The following is a 22,517-nucleotide window of genomic DNA, read 5'->3' on the forward strand; positions in this document are numbered from 1 at the left end:
GTACCATGCCAGCCCCAGCCCCAGGACGCGCTGAGACAGTGATTGAGACTGGGCATGGTGGCACATGCCTGTAATCCAAGAACTTGGGAGGCTGAAAACAGGAGAATCACTATGAGTCCAATCTGTACGGTGAGACCCTGTAGACACTATCCTAAATACATTTTTAAAAAAATTAAACAACAACAACAAAAAACATAGATTGCAATTGACTAATTCAATTTAACAGATCAAGGAATTATTCCCTTATTATCCATATTAGTATATTCAGTCTTGCTTCTCCAGAGTCCAGGTGCGCTTACTTCTAAACTTCTCTCACACTCTTGCAGCTTCTCTTGCTCCATGGAACAAATCTAGGAAGTGTACAGACCCCAGATGAACTCCCTCAGAGTGTAAGAAGCAGACCTTGTGTACTACGCCCACATCCCCTTTGGTTTACCTTTTCCTAGGCTGACGAAAGGTCTGGTGCTATAAGCAGGGTATCTCCCTTGGATAAGCTCAAGAGCAAATGTTTAGCATTTTCAGAATATGCCAATGCCAAACCACTCATTCATTGAGATGAAAAAGGTGTCTTTCAGGGAGAATACCTGAGACATTCATATTTGGTAAATACACATAATACTACTGAAGTTAATATTCTACAACTATAACTGTAACGGGATAATGATAACCACAAAGTGAGGGATTGGAATATAGAACATGATTCTCCTTTAATATACTGAAGTTAGGATCCTGGTCTGTGTCAGCTATGAAGCATTGGGAATTCATTCCAACCTTCTGAGCCCTGATCTCTCACTAGTCAAAGTAGGGATTGGATTCAGTTTACATCCTACCACACCCATGTGAAGTGTACCATCTTATAAAATAGTGCTTCATTGATTTTCCTGAGGTAGACCAAAACTGTAGATGAGATGAATGTCACCAATGGCCAAACAAACTAACATGCTTTAACTATTTGACTTAACACAGTTTCCAATGAATTCATTCAGGCGATGATGAAGGAAAGCTTCTCTACTTCCAGTAAAGATGCAATTTTATCCAATAGGAACAGAGACAAAAACCTCTAGGTGTGGTGACAATTTTGCCTCCACCAAACACATCCAGACTTTGTCTGCTATAAGATACAGCGTGATGAAGTAGGAGACAAGGGGATGAAACTGTTGGCATCAGCTGAATGAACTGACTCTCATAATGAGCTCACACCTTAGGAAAACTCTCCTTTCAAGCTTAATTGACTTAGGTCTCAGGTATGACGGAAATCACCCCTCAGGTGCTACTGGAAACATGCATTAGATCTCACAGATGCTCAACAACTAAGGCTAATTTGGGTGGATAATAATATCAAGACCAAGGTTCCAAACTGTTCTCCAGGCCATTTCCATTCTACGTCAGCTACATAGCCAGTACCTGAGCAGACTGAGCCCACAATATACATTTGTTGAATGAATCGATGAAATTACCTTTTTCTAAACAAGATTGGGCACCCTGCTTATGAATCTCCAATGCTTTTGAATTGAAGTAACTTGAGAGGATAGTAGAGTTGAAATCTTTCTGAACTATGACAAGAAAATTCAATCTACTCTTACATAATCTTTATAGTTTGTTTGTAATCCTATGTGCAGACTAAATTTCTACAATTTAAGTATCTGTAAGTGCATGCATAGCAAGCGCAAGGGCCTGAGTTCAATCCCTGACTCCACAAAAAAAAATTAAATAAATAAAAATAAAAAATTAAATATTAGTGCAATGGCTCAAAGTAGAACCTATATTTAACATATACTTGCAAGTAGATTTGAATAAGATGACTGATTTACACTGTCATTTTTACTTTTTTTCTTACAGGGATGAGGGCTGAATCCAAGACCTCACTCATGCTGAGGGCATGCTCTACTACTGAGTTTTTGATCTTTAGCAAATAATGGATTTAATAACTAACACAAGAAGAAAAGTTTTTGTATGCATATTTAATATCCTTTCACTATTTTGTTTCAATCTGTGTTGAGCACAAGAATATTGGTAAGATGGAGATTTTTCTGTAACAGAAAACAGAAGCCAACTAAGAGCTTAGACAGCTAGTCCTAGTGAAGATTCTGAAGCAAAATAAGGCCACTCTTATCTGTACAAATCTAAAGTGAAGGCTTGGGACAAGAGGACATGTTAGATGGGTAATAATTTGTCCAGTTTAAAAAAAACTACAAGCTAAGAAAACTTAAGTTACATAGCTAACATTGTCCATGAAAGAAAGAAACACTGGTACTTCTTGGCACTTAAAGATGACTAATTAGGCCAGGCATTGTAGCACACACCTATAATCCCAGCACTCTGGAGACTGAGGCAGGAGGATCATTGGGAGTCTGAGACCAGCTAGGGCAAAAAGTGAGCTCAAGACCAGCCTGAGCTGTATAGCAAGACCGCATCTCCAAAAGACAAATGACAGCAAAAATGATAACTAATCAATTATTTTATGGAATTAACATTAAACAATAATTAGAAAAGGATAATCCAAGGACATTCAAAAATCACAGAGAATTTCTTATTTATTTATTTATTTATTTATTTATTTTTATGTATTTGGTACAGGGTGTGACTATGCAGTTTGGATTTATAGTGATTCTCCTGTATTCAGCCTCCCCAGTACTGGGATTATAGGCATGCGCCACCATGACCGAACTCAGTCACTGGCTCAGCATGCCCCAGGGGTGGGGTTGGCATGGCATTCAGACCGGGAATCAAACTCTAGTCCCTGTGCTTGCCAAAGCAGGCACTTACTCCTCCGAGCTATCTCGCTGGCTGAGAATTTCCTCAGAGCTGTTATTAGGCTTTAAGCTTTACAATTCTGCAGAACTGCAGTGAAAGAAAAAAGTAAAGATCTTTTATTTAAAACTCCATAAGAAAATGACAGACGTGATAACTGTCAAATTTTAATTTGAGATTTGCATCAAAGTGCCTGTACTCTTTTAAAACTCACTGTACATACAGTACATTCTATTTTCTTTTTTAAAGCACATTCTATTTTCAAAGGCATGTAATCATTCTATTACATATTTATGTAGTAAACATAGACAATGTTTTTAACAAGGCTTTTGATTTTAACAAGAAATTCTATTTTGATGAGAGAGGGAAAGCTTTAATATGTAGGAAAATGCTCTGTATTCTATTCACCCAGTCAACCACAATTAGCGAGAGTAACCCTTTTAGGGAAAAAAAAAAAAAAAACCCTTTTGGACCACAGAGCTTGACTAGGGTGTCTCCTTTCATACCCATCTACATGCACAAGAAAAGAAAGATTTCCCTGGAATGTGTCTCACAAACCAGGGAACAAGGAGATGTCTTTCCAGCACTGTCATTTTGGCTTTGAAATTTCCCATCTCAACTTTGTGCTTCTCTCTTAGTAGATGAGTCACAATTCTGAGAGCAAGCACAAAATGTGATTCAAATTAACATCCAGTGAATTTCCAGCTTTAAACTTGACCAAATATTTACCAAAGTCCTTCTATGCACAGAGGTCTGTGCTGAACATTTCTGGGGACAGAAAGATGACCAAGATGTAGATCTTGATCTTCAGGGGAATTACAAGTAGCCAGAATTGAGGAGTTACGTGCACACGCAGTGTCGCCAGATGTGTTCTGAAAGTGGTGCAGACAGGTGCAGAAAGAAGCTTGTAGACAGGAGGCCTGGGATAGCGCATGGAGAAACTTCTGCGGTTTGTGCTAAATCTTGACAATTAATATCGCATTTAGGCAAAAGAGAAATGCCACAAAGCAACAGAGTTTCTTGATTAAAAGTAGAAATCTCAGACTGGCAGCCCATGGCCAAATCCAGCCAACAGATGTGTTTTGTTCGGCTTCAATAACATTAAAAAAAATCTTGAATCTTTTGCCAGTGTTCTAAAATTGAGATTTCACATAAAACTTTGGATCTTGCAGCTTCTCTAGAAAACAATCAGAAGACGTTCATGCTAGCTCCACGTCCCCACTTATAACAAGAGTCAGCTGGGTCTCATAGCAGCTGCACATTGTGGACAGGGACGATGGCTCCCCAGAGTATCCAAATTTCAATTCTGCCCAACTCATTGTCAACTGTGACCTGTGAGCCCCCCTGTGGAGGCTACATAGTGACTTCTGATTGAAAAGATCTGTGTGTTATGCTGGGACATGTTTGACAATGGACACTCTCTGAACATCATAAGAAAATAGAAATTTAAAGACCTGATTGTAGCATTTGCCCATTTCTGTGGTACAAATGCTCTCACCATTGCTAACTACATGCACTACCACGACATCACTGAAACTACAGCAGAGAATTCACACAATTTACTCTCTCAAGACATGAAATTCAGCTCCAGATCACTGCCCAGGGAGACTCACCTGGGGCTTTTTTTTTTTTTTTTTTTTTTTTTTGGTACGGGGAAAGTCAGGACCCTGCACTTGCCAGGCAAGAGCTTATTCTACTGAGCTATCTCCCCGGCCTATAAGTATATTTTGGGATTTTGTTGTTGTTATTGTTTTGTTTTGTTTTGTTTTGGGGGAACTGGGGATTAAACTCAGGCCCTTGTGCTTGCCAGGGAAGCGCTTATTGCACTGAGCCATCTTCCCAGCCCCTTGGGGCATTTCTTACTCTCCCCAAAGCCAGTGTCTACCTGGGTCACTGAGGGGACAACATGGCCAGTCTCATCATGCTGTGGTGAGATTCTGATGATTCCCAGTACATTTGTTCACAGTCGGGACTTTCTGCTTCATCCTTGCCCTGCATTCTTTTTCTATCGACACTTTTTCTTTTCCTGTTGAATTTGTATTTGCTCCCTCCCCATTTTTCTGTTATCTCTAGGTAACACTTTGGTGTGGCTACAGATAGAGTTATTACTTCTCTCTTCTCTCATCACTTTAATTCTATTCAACATAGTACTCAGGGCATCCTACAACTTGTGTTTGTCCTGTGCAGAACGTGTGGGGCTTGACTGTGCCCACCTTATCTCACAGTGTTCACTTGCTGCTGTGGTTAGAGGCCTTTCTTAGAAGAATGGTACTAGTGCAGAGCCCTGCATCAGAACTGTGGGCTCTGTGGCGTCCTGATGCGGTTGCACAGCTCTAGCTTGTGTCTTACGTTAACATATTGGCTCAAGATCACCATAGCGCATGAGTGAACAAGCAAAGCCCAACTGCACATGGGCAGCCACAGGTTTAAACTTTATAGGAGCAGCTTCTTCCTCCCCAACTCTGAGCGGCAATCTTTCTGCTCTGGTTGGGATCTGGAATGTCTCCTGCAGGGCCAGGGGTAAGAGTTTGGCCCCCAAACTGGGGCACTGTTGGCAGGTAGATCTCCCAGTAATACCACAGGCTGGTGCCTAAACATTAACACATCCAAACCATACCATCACACAAAACAAGGACCCCTGATTACAGAACCCTCTCTTGTTCTGTACTCAGGTCCTGTGACCCTTTCAGAACACAAATACTCAAACACACATCACAGAGTACAATGTGAGATCAAAACTGTTCAAATTTTTAAAATCACTACACTAATAGACACTTACCCATTAAGCCCCCTCAAAATCTTCTCCTCACTCCAAGCACACTCACCCCATTGTTCCTGATACTTTCTGAAGTGGTTCTGGGAGTCCTGTCTCATAAGGGCCTTTAGGGCTGGTCAAATAGCTCAGTGGATTAAAGTGCCTGCTTAGGTAGGTGCAGCGGCTGGGTTCAATTCCTGGCCTGCCATCCCAGCCCCACCCATGGGGTGTGCTGAGAAGACAATTGAGAACTGGGTATGGTGGCGCACGCCTGTAATCCCAACTCTTTGGGAGGCTGTACAAAGGTGGATCATTACAAGTCTGATCTGTGTTGTGAGACCCTGTAGACCCTTACTAAAAAAAATCCATAAGGGCCTTTACTTGTGTTGTTGTGGCTACCTCAGGGTCCTGAATCAATTCGCATTTACCTTTCATGGTCATTTTGACACTGAGGAAGGGCCAGAAGTCATACAATGCCAAATCCAGTAAATAAGGTGAATGAGGACACACAATCATGCTGACAAGCCTACCTTCCTGTTATACAACACTCAGCCACATCCCTCATTATATATTTTACCATACTTCATAAAGACACTCATCAAAGAGTTCTTCTAGAACTACTTCAGAAAGTGTCAAGAGCATTGGTAAAAGCATGGTCAAAGGCAGGGGGAGTATTTTGAGATTAGTAGCAATATGTCTTTTACTCTAAGTTTTTTCAATTTAATTTAAACATTCACCATATATTTCAATTATATCCTATAAAAAAAGGAAACACCGGGTGCCAGCTGTCTTCTATTACCAGGTAAGTAATGACTAAGTGCCATGTAATTCAGGCCTTCTAGTCAGTAAACAAAGAACTCAGGTAGTGCAGAAGGGCTTTGGAGGAGCACTGAAGCCAAGGCTTCTAGAGGGTTGGTGATCAGCCCATGGTGGGTTTCCCAAGCAAAGCTCAAGCTGCATAAGCTGCAGTTCACAGGCACAGAAGGATGAGGTGGGCCTCGGCTCTGGGGAGTCCACTAGGAAGCCCAGCAGGAAGGCCCTGGCCCAGCAGCGTAAGGTCAGTGATAGACTGCACACCTTGCAGGCACCAAGTCAGTTATCATTCTGTGGCCCAGGCTCCCGCAGCTAAGCAGGACTCAGTGAGCATCTATACTTTGTGGTCCTGCTCATCCATCAGCACCAGAGTCTTCTCTGGTGAAGCCTAGTGAGGGAAGTCAGCTTTGTGAGGAGGAGTTTCAAGAAGATGAGACCAAGGACAGAGACCACTGTGGTCCCCTTGGGAGACATCCCCACAGAAGCAGCAGGCCACCAGCCCTGAACCCAAGTTCCCATTGCAGTTCTAGTGTGCTGAGAGGCAGACATTTGTTCCCCAAGTTATACAACTATTTATGTTGGGAAATATCAGAAAGCGACAGCCAAGGAACTTGAACTAAAACAGGACAGATCAAATGTCAAGCTGCCTTTGAGAAAGACTTAAAGACAGGCTTCTCCATGGCCTTGAGGCTCTGGCTCCCTTCTTGTCTCATCTTCTTGGCACTCTTTTCCCCGCACAGGGGAAAAGTAGCCAAAGCCAGGCTTAACTTTAGGCCCTGGCTCCCTCCCCTCAGAAGGAAAGGGCCTGAGCAGTGTTCCCAGCAAATATCCCCAGGTTCCCTTTGCAGAGGTCATGGGCCCTTCCCCCATCCCACTCCCTCAGCCACGAAGGACTGCCATAGGTGACTGCTGATCACCGAGCCTCTGTGCCATCCTCTCTCTGGGATATGGGCTCGTGGCCAGCTCACCAGAATCCCACCGAGAGCAAGGAGCAGCCTCTGCAAAAAGAAGAGAAAAGGGTGGTAGAGTACCCGGAAGACACCTATCAGTAGTTCACTGCACCCTGTCCTGGGTTTGAGGAGAAACTACTGTAGGGTTTTGTTCAGTTTCCAAATCCTTTTGTGTACAGGGACCCCGGCTCACAGTGCAGTGGACAGTGGTGTGTGGGAGCGCTTTGGCCTCTGCCCTCCAGCTTCCTCTCTTTGTAGTTCTTTGCCGTCTTGTAGGACACATCAAATATAAATTTCACAAAACAAAAGCTCTCACGGCACAGCTTCTGGACCAGACACTGTGGATGTTTTCAACGCAATAATTCTCTGTCTGTAAGGCTGGCCTTTTTCCACTGGAGGTCAGCGAAAAGCTGCGACCATCCAATAGGTCTCCAGATTGTTCCACACATTCCCAGGGGAAGCAGACCAAAATAACTCCCAGGTAAGGACAACTGCCCCTCTTTTGGATGTAGTCCTTGCCACCCAGTCCAGAACATTAGGTTTAGAGATAAAATTCTGCACAGGACTCAGCAGCATGGGCTTGAGATCAGCAGGACTCAAGCTAGAATTAGTAACTGTGTGACCTTAAACTGGTAGTCACTTGTCCTTAGCTATGCTATGGGGCTATCACCACACTCACCCAACTGGGCTGCTATAAAAATCACACACGACTGCACACAAGTAGCAGTGACTAAGAGGTAGTTATGAGTGTCCTGGAGCTATTTCCTGGTACTGCAAGAAAAACAGGTATTTTTTTTAAGATGGTGTACTTTGGGAGAATATTATTTTCAGGCATGTGGAGGGAAGTGTTTGTTTGGTTTTTCTTTCTCTTTTTTAAATTGGAGCCCTTCTCTGGAAGAACAACAAAGAAAAGTCTGCTGCTGCTTCTGTGGGTAGAACTCAGTTGAGTTTTCCCTCTTCAAAGACAGCCACTCCTTGCCCCTTTGGAAGGGGTGCAAGTGGGGAAAAACGTCAAACCACCTGCTGGTTGGCTGAGGCTTCAGGAGGCTGCTGGGGACAGAGCAGGGTGGCCGCCCGTGCAGTCTGCTCAGGCTGAGACGTGTTGCTGGCAGGGCAGATGCCTGAGCAGGTCCTGAGCTCCTGCCTGCTGGTGATAAACACCCCTCTCTCCCTGTGTGTCTCTCTCCCTGGGTGGTCCCAGGCTGCAGGGGTCCCAGGCTGCCAGTTTTCTATGCTTCTCCTGTAAGAGAAAAGCACTCTGGATTGCAAGTTTGTCCTCAATTACTAACACTTCTAGACAAAGCATGTTTGCCCCCAAAATGTCAGACTTTGCCGGGCTCCACCCCACACTTAATTTGAATTGTGTCCTGTCAATCTGCACAACTTTGAACTAAGATTGTTGAGATTATCTGCTGGCATTGATCAGGAACTTCTGAGCTTCCCAACATGACACGGGAATTTGGGAAACGATACAGGATGACCACACTCTAATTTTATGACCCCGACTTTATTGCCAGCACACAGGCAATAAAGAGAAATAATAAATAGAACAACATGCCAGAGCTGGGGATCCAGCAGCCCTCCCTGAATCCACATGAGGCACTTAACCTTTCTGTGCACAAGTTTCCTCTTTCCAGGGAAGGGAATGTTAACTCTCCTCAAACTCAGATCCATAAAAAGATACGACAAAGGCTGCATTTGTGATAAGATTTGCCTAAATTAGTGACATTATTACTGAACATGGTAAATATTAAGGCAGATGAAAGTTTAGAACTGGGGTTAGAGTGAGAGTTAGGGTTGGGGTTAGGATAGGGCTTGGATTGACGGTAAGGTCAGGACTAAGGTTGGGGTTAGAGCTGCAGCTAGGGCTAAAGTTATAGTTGGGATCATAGTTTCATTCAGTGCAGATTCTCAACATTGTAATCAGCATGCCAAAGTATTTAAATAAACAAAAATAAAGCAAATCATCTGGCTTATGTGTTCTTTTCTAGTAAATTTACTGTTGGATTCCTTTTTATTATTATCAAACACTTTAAATATTGAGTTTTGCCAAAGTTTTACATCAGAGATAACAATTAGTGATCTTCTATCAAAATCCTCAATAGGAAAATTTTAAAAATTAGACTGCCATTTGCTGAATTTTGATTTTCTTATTGATTAAATTGTATGAACTATAAAATATTTAACTATAACTTAAGGTTGCATTAACTATGAACAGTTAGTTACTCTTGTTTTTCTGAGTCCAGAATTAGACTTTTATTTTAATGAGGTATTGTACATATGTTAAAACTCTTTACACCGACTTATCAATAACAATAGTGTATAACCCCATTAGGCAGTATGACAGGTATGAACTAAAGAAATAAGAAACTCATGTTACTGGTTTCAAGTTTTTAAATTCCATAAAATCATCATGATTTTGATTTCTGCTAGCCATTACATAATTTAGAATTTGCAATCAAATTGTATTGAAAATTAAGATAGAATAACAGGACCAGCCAGACAGCTCAGCAGACTAAAGCGCCTACTTATGCAGGCACAGGGATTGGGGTCTGATCCCCTGTGCGCCATGCCAGCCCAGCCCCCGGGGTGCTCTGAGACTGTGATTGAGACTGGGTGTGGTGGCACATGCCTATCCCAGCATTTGGGAGGCTGAAAACAGGAGGATCACTGTGTCCAATCTATGTAGTGAGATCCTGTAGACCCTATACTAAAATAAATTTTAAAAAATAAATAAAAATTTAAAAAAAGAATTAACAGAAATATATGTTACAGATGTGTACTATGAAGTTTTAAAAGGTCCCTTTACAGTCATAACTATGTTTCAGAAAGTACTTAACAAGAAGTAATAAAGTACTTCAAAGATAAGACATAGGGCTGTGGAGATGGCTCAGTAGAATAAGTGTTTGCCTGGCAAGTGCAAGGGCCTGAACAATCCCCAGTTCCGCAAAAAAAGAAAAAAGAAAAAAGAAAAAAAAGATAAGACATAAAATGACCAGAGGATAGTGAATGAATTCCCAAAATGGACACACACATAACCACAATTCTTCCCCACTGATGCTCTCATTTCTATCCGAGACTCCATGGGTGTGCTCTGTTGGTCAGGGGTCTGAAAAAGCTGACATCTCTCCTGTGGTTCTACCAACCACCACGGTGAGTTGCTACATGGGTACCCTTTGCTGTAATCCTTCAAGGCTGGCCATCCTGCTTCTGAGAATGAGAATTTGGTCCACAGCCAACTTAGGATCCAGTTATAAAAAACATGTAAGACCAAAGAAATGCAGTGATGGAGTGTTCAGAGTATCTTGGAGGAAGATGGCTTCCCACCCACTCTGATAGTGCCAAGAAATTTTATTTTTATTCTGAGGTTTTCTTAGATTTGATTATAGATTCATTTTGTGAAACACATAGAGAAACACAAACCACAGGGTGGTCCTGTCAACCAGAGGTTTGGTACCAGCATAACTTTTTTTCTTTTCACAAATTTTTATGCTGAAAAACACTATGATTTTTGATTTTGTGTATTTGGAATGTTGCTCATATTTTTGTCTCAAAATTGAATCAGATCTCATCATCAAGATGACAGAAAAGCTAGACCAGTTGGGGTCCTAAAGAAGCTCTGGCTTTGGCATATTGTTATTTTTTATTTGGTAGCAGAAATTGAACCAGGACCTTGTGCTTGCCAGGCAGGGGCTATGCCACTGAGCTATATCCACTTAGTTATTTTTGATTAGTAGCCTAAAATGTTTTCCTACAAACATAGGCCAGGGTCTTTTAAACACATTGAGGTATGTGTTTATAGGAAGACCCTGAGGACGTGATCCTTCAGAAGTGTTTGTCCGAGAACTCTCTTGACTAGCTACTGCCCCAGGCCAAGTTATCCCTCCTCTGAGCATATAGCTCTCATGTCAGCTGTGGCTGAAGAACCAGACTTTCTGCAGGTGATATGCCTGGGATTCTCAAATTTGGGAGCCAGGAGTTGGTAAAGGGAGCTGGAATCCCTGTAATCTAATTTAGCCATGTGCAGCCATCTTGTCCATTTCACATGTTATCCTTGTATTTTGTCTCAGAGGAGAAACACTGGCCACAGAAGTCTCCCCACTTCTTCAATTGCCATTCTTCCCTACTCCCAAGTGTCTACTTAGGGTACTTATGGAGACCAAATGAAATCCTATCTATGCTTATTTAAAACACAACACTGTCATTTTTAGTTTTACCCACAAATTGAGATCTAGCAGTAAAACTACCCTGTTTGACCTCACTAACTAACCAGTCACTACCTCCACCACACCTTGTTTCTGAAACATTGATGAGAGATTGCTGAGTCAGCTTTCTGTTGCTGTGCTAAAATACCTGAGATAATCAATATACAAGGAAAATAGGTTTATTTTGACTCAGTCCCTGGTTCCTTCAACCTGTGGCAGCACATTTTATTACAGCAGGGAGTGTGTGGCAAAAGAGATTGCTCACTTCATCTTGACCAGGAAGACAACAAGAGAAAGAGAAGACTGGTTGGGCTCCCAATATCCCCTTCAAGGGCACGTCCCCCATAAACTAACTTCATTTTACCAAGCACTATCTCCTAGAAGTTCAACCTCCCACCCACCCCCCAGTAGTGCCACAAGCTGGGGACAAAGACTTTAGTTTATTTTTTATTTTTTTGGCAGAACCAGGGATTGAACTCAGGCCCTTGCTCCTGCCAGGCAAGCACTTATTCTACTGAGCCATCTCCCCAGCCCCAAGACTTTAGTGTTTGGGGGGAAAAAATTAAATTCTATTTTAAAGAGAAAAGAAAACCCAAAATAAAAACAGTGATACAGAATTTCAAAGCAAGACTATGCGGAAAATTTAATGCCAAAACCATAATTACAAATAAATATCCGACATCATTGGTCACTCAAGAGATACAAATTAAAACAACTGAGATACCATCTCACTCCAGAAAGAATGGTTATCATCAAGAATTCAACCAATAACAAATGCTGGAGAGGCTGTGGGGAAAAAGGAACGCTTCTCCACTGTTGGTGGGAGTGTAGGCTGGTACAACCATTATGGAAATCAGTACGGAGATTCCTCCAAAAGCTAGGATTGGCAGTCCTATTGAAGCTAGATATTCCTCTCCTGGGTATTTTTCCAAAAGAAATGAAATCATCATGCCACAGCAATATATATGTACCCATGTATATTATAGCAGCACAAATTTGTCATAGCTAAATCTTGGAAACAACCCAAATGACCATCAACTGAGGAATGAATAAAAAAGATTTTGGTATTTTTACACAATGGGGTATTGTTGAGCTATTGTTTTCCTGTATTATAGGGAAGGTTCTACAGGGTGTTCAGGGTCTCACTACTAGATCATAGTGATCCTCCTGTTTACAGCATCCCAAGTGCTGGGATTACAGGTGCACACCACCATGTTCAGTCTCAATGGCCGTCTTAGCGTGCCCCGGGGGGCAGGGCCAGCATGGCAGGCCTGGGGATCGAACCCCTGACCCCTGCACCTGCTTACAGTCACTTTAATCTGCTGAGCTATTTGGCCGGCCCTTAAATTGAGTAGGAGATATATAGATATAGATATAGATATAGATATAGATATAGATATAGATATAGATATAGATATAGATTTTTTTTTACTCAGGCTGCTTTAAGAGCTGGTCTGGGGCTCTAACTGCTAACCCCTGAGCCTGACTGGATTTGCCAGAGCAGGTGCTTAAACAACTGAGCTAACCCACAAGCTCCCTTATGCAGCTATTAAAAAGGATAAATTTGAGGCTTTTGTAGATAATTGGATGCAACTAAAGACTATATTGATAAGTGAAATGAATCAGATCAGCAGGTGCAAATACCGTATTATCTCACAAGTGTAAGAATCTGAAAGAGTAATTAAAAGCTGAAAGGTACAATAGATACTGTGAAGGGAAAGAATCTGTTCAAGGAAAAACTGGGATGAGGAAAAGGACAAATAAAAGAAGGGAAAAGGATCTCTCTAGCTACATATACAGAATAGTTTGGATAATCATATTGCCGATTTCTGCTGGTCTTTTGAAAGGAGCAGTTAATGCTTAATTTTGTTTTCCTTCTTTCTTTGAATTTCTTAAGAATTTTTTGTTATTGCTTTGTTTTGTTTTTTTGTTTAAATCAATCTTGCACATTTATATCTGGTAACTTTGTTTAGTGAAATTTGGTATCATTCATAATATTGTTTTTTTAAAAAAATCACTATTTTGCATTCTTTAAAAAATAAAAATAAATAATTTCTAGCCTTAGAATTGAGTCTAATAAAGGGTCACATTCTCCAGACCCCCTGAAAGAGGTCTTTACCTTCAAATACAGATTAAAGAAGGGAAGCATGAGATTATAGCAATAAAATCTGTTTCACACACCCTTTGCTCCTTAAGAAACTACTCCCTAGTGATGTTAAACAACCATTATTTACTTGCATCTTATGATTTTACAAGTTAGATTTATTGCCAGAAATTTGGGAAGAGCTGGTCAGAGTGCCTTCTGTTATATGGGAGAGCCACAAAGTCACTTGGTGGGACTGAACTGCAGATAGTGTCACTCCCATGAACGACACTTTGTCAGGGTGGTTGGAAGGCTGCTCTAAGCAGAGATTGTCGACCCAAGTGCTAGGTAACTCTAGTAACTGACCTGGGGAAGATGGGCCTCCAGGGATCTGTGGCAGCTCCAACTCCCACTCAGGTGTGTAAATTTTTATAATCCAACCTCCAGAGTCATATCATATCCCTCCACCAGAGTCTATCATCCAAAACAATTACAAATCTGCTCAAATTTACGGATGAAGGCACGGATTCCACCCTCCATGGCAGAAAAAAAAAAAAAAATCACATGTACCATTCCTAAGAGCTGCTGCTGCCAATCCTTGCTTCTTTGATCTGCTCACTGACTGAGGAGCCTAGGGCTATATACCCTCCATTCCACGGTGGAGGGCTCCCCATGGAAGGGCCTCCACCTCCCACCAACCCTTACCTACAACAGCAGGTATGTGCCACCAGCAATTTACACCAGGCTCTTCTCCAGAAAGACAATTTGACAAAACTTGTTCAAACCCCTGAGATACATGTTGATGAAATGAGTCTTCTTCATTCCACCAACTGAAAACTTCAGTGACTTTCCATTTCCCACAGAATAAAATAAAAATTCCTCACTGCCAACTTGATCAGCTCCTGCCAGTCTGACCCATCCACCTCTCCAAGCTTCTATTTCTTGTTACTCTTCCCCCTTACCTTCTCTGTCAACATTGGCTTCCCTTTTCTCCAGCTTCACAAACTTGTTTCCACCTCAAGGCCTCTGATTTTCCTGTTGCTTCTCACAAGAACATTTATCTCCTCTTCTCATTTGATTGTTTCCCATTTATCCTTCTGGTCCATCCCAGATGTCATGTCCCCTCCTATTCCACTGCTGTGGTCTATTGACTTCACATGGATGCCTAAAATTATCTCATTGACTAATGTTCCCATACATAAAAGTAATTTGCATATGTTTATCACACTCAGCTCAGTTCCTGACATATGGAAGGCACTCACTTAACTCTGGCTGAATGAATGAATGAAAAAAAGTAGATGCTATTGCCCTAGCTGTTCTCCAACCCCACCAGGTGGCCATGGTCTCCATTTGTCCCAAGTGAGATACCACATGACTGGGTGAGAGTCTCCCACACACAACAAAGTCACTTGACAGAAGTTAGCATCAGTTCATCTCACACGTCCAGTCATGCCTGGACTCAGACATGGGGCAGCCTTTCTCTTACATTTCCACATGAACCCAAGGAATGAGAAGCAAATGCAGGCCCAGGAAGCGCCAAGGGGTCCGATGCACAGGAAGTGAAAGATGCATCTGAGACCAATCACCTGGCCTTTACAGAGAACCTAGGCACCACCTTGTGAAATGTCACCAAGAGGATCAGGTAAGAGGGCTTAACTCAGCAGGAGAGCGCAACAGGACCAGCTGTTGTCTGCGTGCTGCTCCTCAGCCCACTCAGATGGGTGCCTACCTTGCCTCCTGTCTCAGCTTCCTCATCTATAAAATGTACTGACAAGAGCAGCCTCTGAAAGTTGTTAGGAAAATTTAAGTAGGTGACTAGGGCTTTGCACACAGCACAGTGACCAGTAGACCCCAGGTGATTTTTAGTCCATTTTAGTCTGGCACCCACAACCCAGATCCACCTACCCTGGAAACTTCTCTCCTTTCCTCCCTTTACCTAGTTGCTTCTCTGAGTGAGACAGATCCTCTCATTTTCTTTGTAAGCACTCTCTGGATGTGAGTCCCAGCAATCACATGCTTGGCTTGCTGGGAACACCCTAGCTCTGCTGGTCTAAAGTTCCCCCTTTGAGGATGCAACAACTGAGGATCAAAAGAATTGACACCTGTCCTGAGCTTGCTATTACTCCCTAAACAATTCAATATAATTAACGAAGTGCTTCCCTTGGAGTAGATATTCCAAGTAATCCAGAGATGGTTCAAGTGCACAGGAGGAGGTGCTTAGGTTATTTGCAAATACTGGCCTTTGTATACCAGAGACTTGAGTATTCTCAGATTTTGGCATCAGTAGGGAGTCCTGGGACCAAATTTCTGGGGCCCCCAAGTGGTGACTGTATTTCTCCTGCAGGGCTAACTCAACTGATTTGGCCACATGAGATAGCCAAATCTCATGAACTAGCGAGAACTTCACTTCTTCCGATCTACAAAAGTCCTCCTCCTCCAACTCCGTAAAGGACTGTGTTTGCTAACAAGACTTGCTGTGAAGGTGCTTCCATGGGGAAGTGGTAGAGCCTTAACAGATAGAGCCTAGGGAAGGGAAGGTCAAGTTGTGCCATTGAAAGCAGATCCTTCCTCACTCTCTTTTGTTCCTGGCTGGGGGTGAGTGGTTTTGCTCTATCACTTGCTCCCACCATGATGTGTTTCCCCACCACAGGCCCAAAGCAACAAGGTCCACAGAGGGGCTGAAACCTCCAAGACTGTCAGCAAAAATCAACCTTTTTAAGCTGATGATCTCAGGTGTCTGTAACAGTAATGGACAGCTAACACAGCACGTAGGCTTTTAAATTATTGAAATCTTTTACTGTTTAACAGTCAGTTCTTCATATTTAAGGCCCGTTTTCTTGGCTAGACCAAGTCTTCTTGAGGACATTGCTTCCAGGCTTTCTAGAGAGTGGACACTTGAGACACCATCCTTGAGCTGCCACCATGGATGCCTGGGATTTGCCCAGAAGGTTTTAGACACACAAAGAAATTACTTTATAGTATGCAAGGTCCCTTAAAACCCTCAATGAAACTGGAAGAGAGTGCTGTGGTAGTTCCCCTATGGACAGCTCCAAAGACCCCACATTCCTCTCTAAACCGCATACTCCATACTCAAAGTAGGGAGAGGTAAGTGAATTATATTCACAGCCAGTTTTTGTTTGTTTGTTTGTTTGGTTGGTTGGTTGGTTGGTTTTTTTTTTTTTTTGTTTTGTTTTGTTTTTTGGGTTTGGTTTTGTTTTGTTTTTGTCTCTAGAACTTGTAAGTACCTGATTTTTAAAATAAAAGCTAAAAGGGCTCTTGTGGTTGTGTAATGCAGACTCCACATCAGCTCAGTGTGGCTCCTCCCAGAGAAACAGTGAAGACTTCTCACACAGAGAACAAAACAGATGACTCCAGCTGACAGCTCAGGGAAGAGTTGTCAGCTTAGCAGGTGACACCATACACGGGCTGCCCCATGAGGCAGACTGGAGGACAGAGACACTGTGCAGGGTGCCAGTGCTCTAGCAGAGTCTGGAGGCAAAGTGTGGTGCTGTGATTGAAGCAGCTGCCTCAGTTTTGTTTTGAAGGTTTACCTTTCCAGAAAAGATTAAAATAATTTAGAAGCCAGGATATAGCTCAGGAGTACAGCACCTGCCTGGAAAGTATAAGGTCTTGAGTTTGATTCCCATTACCAAAAAAACCCCACACCAAAACAGAAAAACAAAACACAATTTAGAGTTGCAAATAAACCCAGCACCATCACAGCAACTTATTTATAAGAAGCCACTGACAGGTCCTCAGGAGCTTCCACTAGAGTCTTGCTCTTCTCAGAATTCACCTCTGGCCAGAATCTGACTTCTGGGGCCCTGCAGATGGATCCCAAGCCAGGAGCCCCGTTGTGTGGAGACCTTGCAAGCCAGAAGTCATCCTAACTGCTTTGTATGGTCTTCTGCTCTTATATGCAAAACTGATTAATATAGAAGCTCTCAAAAATATTTGCATGAAGTACCTACTACAAGCTATATGTGAGATCCAGAGGTCTGTTTTGCCTCACAGCTTGGAGGTTTAGGTTTAGAAAAGGCAGCCTCACTTGTTTAGGGCTTAAATAGGGGAGGAAGGGCTGGAGAGATGGCTCAGTGGTCTAAAGCACCTACTTGAAACAAGCTTGGCAAAGCACAGGGACCTCGGTTCGATCCTCCAGCACCACATGCCAGCCAGCCCAGCCCCCTGGTGGGCTGAGCTGGCCACACACACACACAATAAATAAATGTAATAAATAAAAATAAATAAATATTTAAAAAAAATAGGGGAGGAAGTGTGTGTCATAGCAAGTGCCTTTGTCATGAGGCAAGGGAGGGGAGGCATACAATCCTTTCTGATGGCACATTCCCAATGATATAAGGGCGTCCCAATAGCCCTTCCCTCCTGAATTTCAGGACACCTCCCAAAAACACCAGCCCCAGGAACCCACCTTTAACATGAGCCTTTCGGATCACTCCTCTGAACCATAGTAGCCTCCTGTATATTTCTCTTCCAATACCATTGAGTAAGAATTTGAACCATTTTGAAAATGAGTTCCAGCATCTATGTCTCTACCTTTAGCACTGGCCGGATTCTAACCACCACAGAGGACCGCTCTGCTTTTTGTCAACTGCAAAATGCCAGTGGGCACAGGTTGAGGGAAAAAAGTCTTCCCAGCTTCTGCTTTCTTATTAAAGAACCAGAAAAGGAGAAACCTATTAAAAGACATAAAAAAGTCAAAACAATTGCACCAGTCTAGCCAAACATCACAGGAAAAGCCCAGGGCCCCACCACACATGTATCTGCAGAGACCAAAGATCACAGAGTTTCCACCTCTGCTTAGCATTGACGAGGCCACACTTGCTGCACAGTGGCCGTAGAGGCCATTGGAGAACCACCACAAAGTCACTTTCTCTGTGCCAGCCGGGGCACATCCATGCAGCTCTAGTGAGGAGCCCAACTTTAAAGAGTTTACACTTCTAGAGACTCAGCTGTGGCCAGCTGGCAAGCACGCAGGCCTGAAACCAAAGGCTTTCCCAACCATGGGGGACCTTGCCACTGTCTTACAAGACCTCAAGAGCTACAACTGCAGCCTGATTTCCAACTGTAACTGGGTTCCAGACTTGTCCACTCCATGGTGGTAACGGATGGTTAGTGCCTTGCCTTCCAACTTCTCCAGCTGAGTCAGTTGCTTTGCTAAATACAAAACTAACTCCCATTAACCCATGGAGTTGGGATTCTACTGTAAGCAGATGAGACACCACAGGGTATTAAGTAGGGATTGTATCTATTTACATGGTTTAAATTACTCTTTTTTTTTCTTACACTAGGGGGAAGGACATCCATAGCACAGTGATCGGGGTTGGCATGGGCAAGGTGGGAGTCATCAATACTCTGAGGTCAGACTTGAGACACAGTTTTATGGTTGAACCAGAGCTTGCTGTTGGGTCAGATCTTGATTCTCATCAAAGCAGCCAGGTGTGTGAGGAAACAAGGAACTGTGCTGGTAAAAGTTAAGGTAGGAGAGGAATTGAGGCTGTGCTTCAGTAGGTCAAGTCTGGGATGCCTATTATGTGGTTATGCCGCACAGAGAAATTAACACCCTCAACTGAGGGCACTTTGCCTATCCACCATCTCATCCAGAACCTGGAAGCACCTGTGTGCACCTTCTCCCATCCCTTCCCATTGTCCTGAAGGAAGTTCCAGGAATCCTCCATCTCTGTCCCCTACCTTGTCTCCTTCTACCTACTCAACTTGTAAAACATTTTCCTCTTAGTTTTGGGAACATCATACTCTCCATTTCACCCTCATCCTCACCCCTCCAACTTTCACAATCCATTTTATTACCTTGCCCTCCTCTCCCGAATCGCACGCTTAGAGAGCTTGAGGCTTGCTCTTTGGCTTTCTTTTCCATTCATGCCCCAGCCTAGAAATATCTTCCAGTTTCATAATCTTAAATCTTTATAGCCTCATGACTCTCAGAATTTTATCTCTATCTCCAACCTCCCTCCTGAACTTGACATCTGCTTGACCTCTCCCCTCAAATAACTTTGGCTTCTTGAAAAGGAAAAAAAGGAGAATGGAGGAGATTTTCGGCAAGAGAAAGTATATGAGGCTATCAGTAGAAAGGCAGGCTCATTAGAGCAGCATAGTAGGATTGTTATGTGTGGTGCCTAGTTGATATTTAGAGGGAAGCCAGTCATCCCTACTTCCTGATTTCCTCCAGCTGCTCAGAGGGTAGGAGAGGAGAAGGCAGATGGTTGTGAAGCTGTCATTCCTGTGTGACAAAATGCCTTGAAACCTAGTAATGCCGTGAAAGAACAGCAATTGTATTCCATCTGACAAAGCAGGAATTCAGGTAGGTGTCAGCTGGGTGACTTTGCTCCTGATGCCATCGATGCTCAGTGGTACTCAGGCTGCTCCGGTGTTTGCTTCCGCGTCTGGCACCTGGGTATGGAGGGAGGAGCGGGCGGATCTCCTGAGACCATTGATTCGAGAACCTGCCGACGGTCTTTTCGGCTTGGAAATTTCGGGATAATTGGACTGTCTCAGTCCACTCCAAGGGCTATTCAGTGTATCTCAGACAGGACACTCAGGTGCTGGAGATTCAGTATCTAAATAGGACCTGTGCCTCGTATGTGGTACCTTCTGTGTGTCCTCATGGGGCAGAAAGGAACAAGCATGCTCCCTGAGATGGCATGGGATCATTTCATTTGTTTGCTTGGTTGATTGATTGTGTGTGTGTGTGTGTGTGTGTGTGTGTGTGTGTGTGTGTGTGACCAAGGATTAAACCTAGAGCCTTTGCACTGAACTGCGTCCCCAGACTTTCTAATTTTTTTTACTTTTGAGAAAGGGTATCACTGAGTCATTAAGTTGCCCAGATTTGGCTCCAAAATCAGTCCTCCTGCCTCAGTGTCCCAGAAGGCTGGGATTACAGCATGCATGTGCCAATTTTCCCTGCTTGGAGCCTTTTGGGGGGTACCAGGAATCCAACCCACAACCTTGTGCTTGCCAGACAAGTGTTGTGCCACTAAGCTATATCCTTGATGGAGCCTCTTTTGTAAGGGTACCAATTCTATTTGTGAAGATCCTTCATGACCTAACCACCTCCTAAAGGCTCCAGCCCTTAATATTATTGTATTGGGGATTAAGTTTGAGCATATGAATTTTGATGGGCCACAAGTATTCGGATTGCTGCATGGACTTCATTCTTATTTGGCTGACTTCCCCAGAATGATGTTCCCAAAGAAGCCAAGAGACAACTCCATGGTCATTTTTAATCTGGTGGTTACTTACACAGCATTTTCTTGGCTATCATCAAATCATATGGCCATCCAGACCCAAGGACAAGGAATTAGATTCCACTGCCCCATAGAGAATAGCACAGTCATATTGTAGAAGGATTTGCAGATGGACCATCTTGGGAAAACACAATCTGCCACAGACAGGATGGCAGAGAAGAGTCAGGAAGGGACATTATATTTAGCTGAAGGGAAGGACTGAATCTATGATCATGTCATCTAAGCAGATAATGAATTCAGGAAAGCCTCAAGATGGAGATATTGATAGGCAAAGTGTAGGTTTCAATGTGTTAGTGGTCTTGATGAGATCAAGGAATTGTAACAGCAGGATTAGAGCAAACTGGCACCCTTGTCAGGGAATAAATACTTGACAGAGATGTGGATGATGTCGTAGTTACTTTCTCATTGCTGACACACAATATCCAACACCCACAACTCTAAGGAGGAAAGTCTTATTTTATTTCCTCCACCTCTGTAGAGGTTTCAGTCCATTGCTGGCTGGCTCCAAGGCAGTACAGCATGAGAGAGAGGCATAGCAGAGGAGATCAGCTCATGGCAGGGCAGCAGAAAACAGGGTCTCCAAGGGAGAAGGGAGGGACATAAACCCTTCCAGCCCACACCTCCACTAACCTCCTCTGAGCAGGCTTCCCCTCCCATTGTTACATTTAACTATAAACTAAACACACCCATCACCCAATCACCTCCCAGAAGTCCCACCTATGAGCATGTGAGACTTTGGAGGAACTTCTAGATATAAACTATAGTAGATAAAAATGATTTCTATAGGGCCAGGGATATAGTTTTGTGACATAACATCTGCCTGGCAAGCACAAGATCCTCAGTTTGATTTGTGGTTTAAAAAAAAGAGAAAAGACTTTTACAAATGACAAAGTCCAGGGTGGGACTGAGGAATGGATGGCTGACGGGAAGGGAAAGGAAGGGTTCTTAGTAGTCAGTTCCAAGGACAAACAGCCAAGGGTCCGAGGGGTCATCCATGTTGATAGTCCTCTCTGAGGACTTCAGTGAGGACAAGGGCTAGAATGGAGAGGAAGGTTGTACACTGAAGTCTATAAGTGAAGATAACCCAGGAAGCCAGTTCAAGAGTCACTATAAAGAGGACCTGGAGGGAACATGGATACACAGATTTATCTTTGGCCCGAGAGAGATAGAACCTATGTACAGTAAGTAGGTGGTGAGTGTAAGGAGAAAACACCAGGTAAGGATAGGAGTATGGGAGTAGGGACTCGGAAGGTGGGAAGATATCACTAGGAGAGACCTACGGCAAAGCCTTGAAGAAGAAGCTGTCACACCAAACTATCCTGGCCAGATCCTTCAATGTCTTTCCTGGCTGCAGCTTGAGGAGAGGAAGAGGTCTCCCTGCACTCTAGCAACCTCCCTTCCTGAAAAAAGCTGGTTGGACCCTCGAGTGCAGCTGCCTTATTTTCCATGTTAAGAAGTCATTGTTCCTGTCTACTATCCCTGCCAGGGGTTCTGCATATCCCATAGACCCCCTTCCAACAGCCAATCCTCACATCACCAGTACATGCTGCTCTTGCATCCTGGGCCCATGAAGTAGCCCTTGTGGCTGATGTCTGCACCCAGGTTCTATGCAAGGACAGAGAGAGACAGTGAAATTCTTCCTGCTGAAGGCTTATACCACACTGAGTTATCAGTGTCTGT

Source organism: Octodon degus, unplaced genomic scaffold, assembly GCF_000260255.1.
Source record: "Octodon degus isolate 3935 unplaced genomic scaffold, OctDeg1.0 scaffold00184, whole genome shotgun sequence".
NCBI lineage: Eukaryota > Metazoa > Chordata > Mammalia > Rodentia > Octodontidae > Octodon > Octodon degus.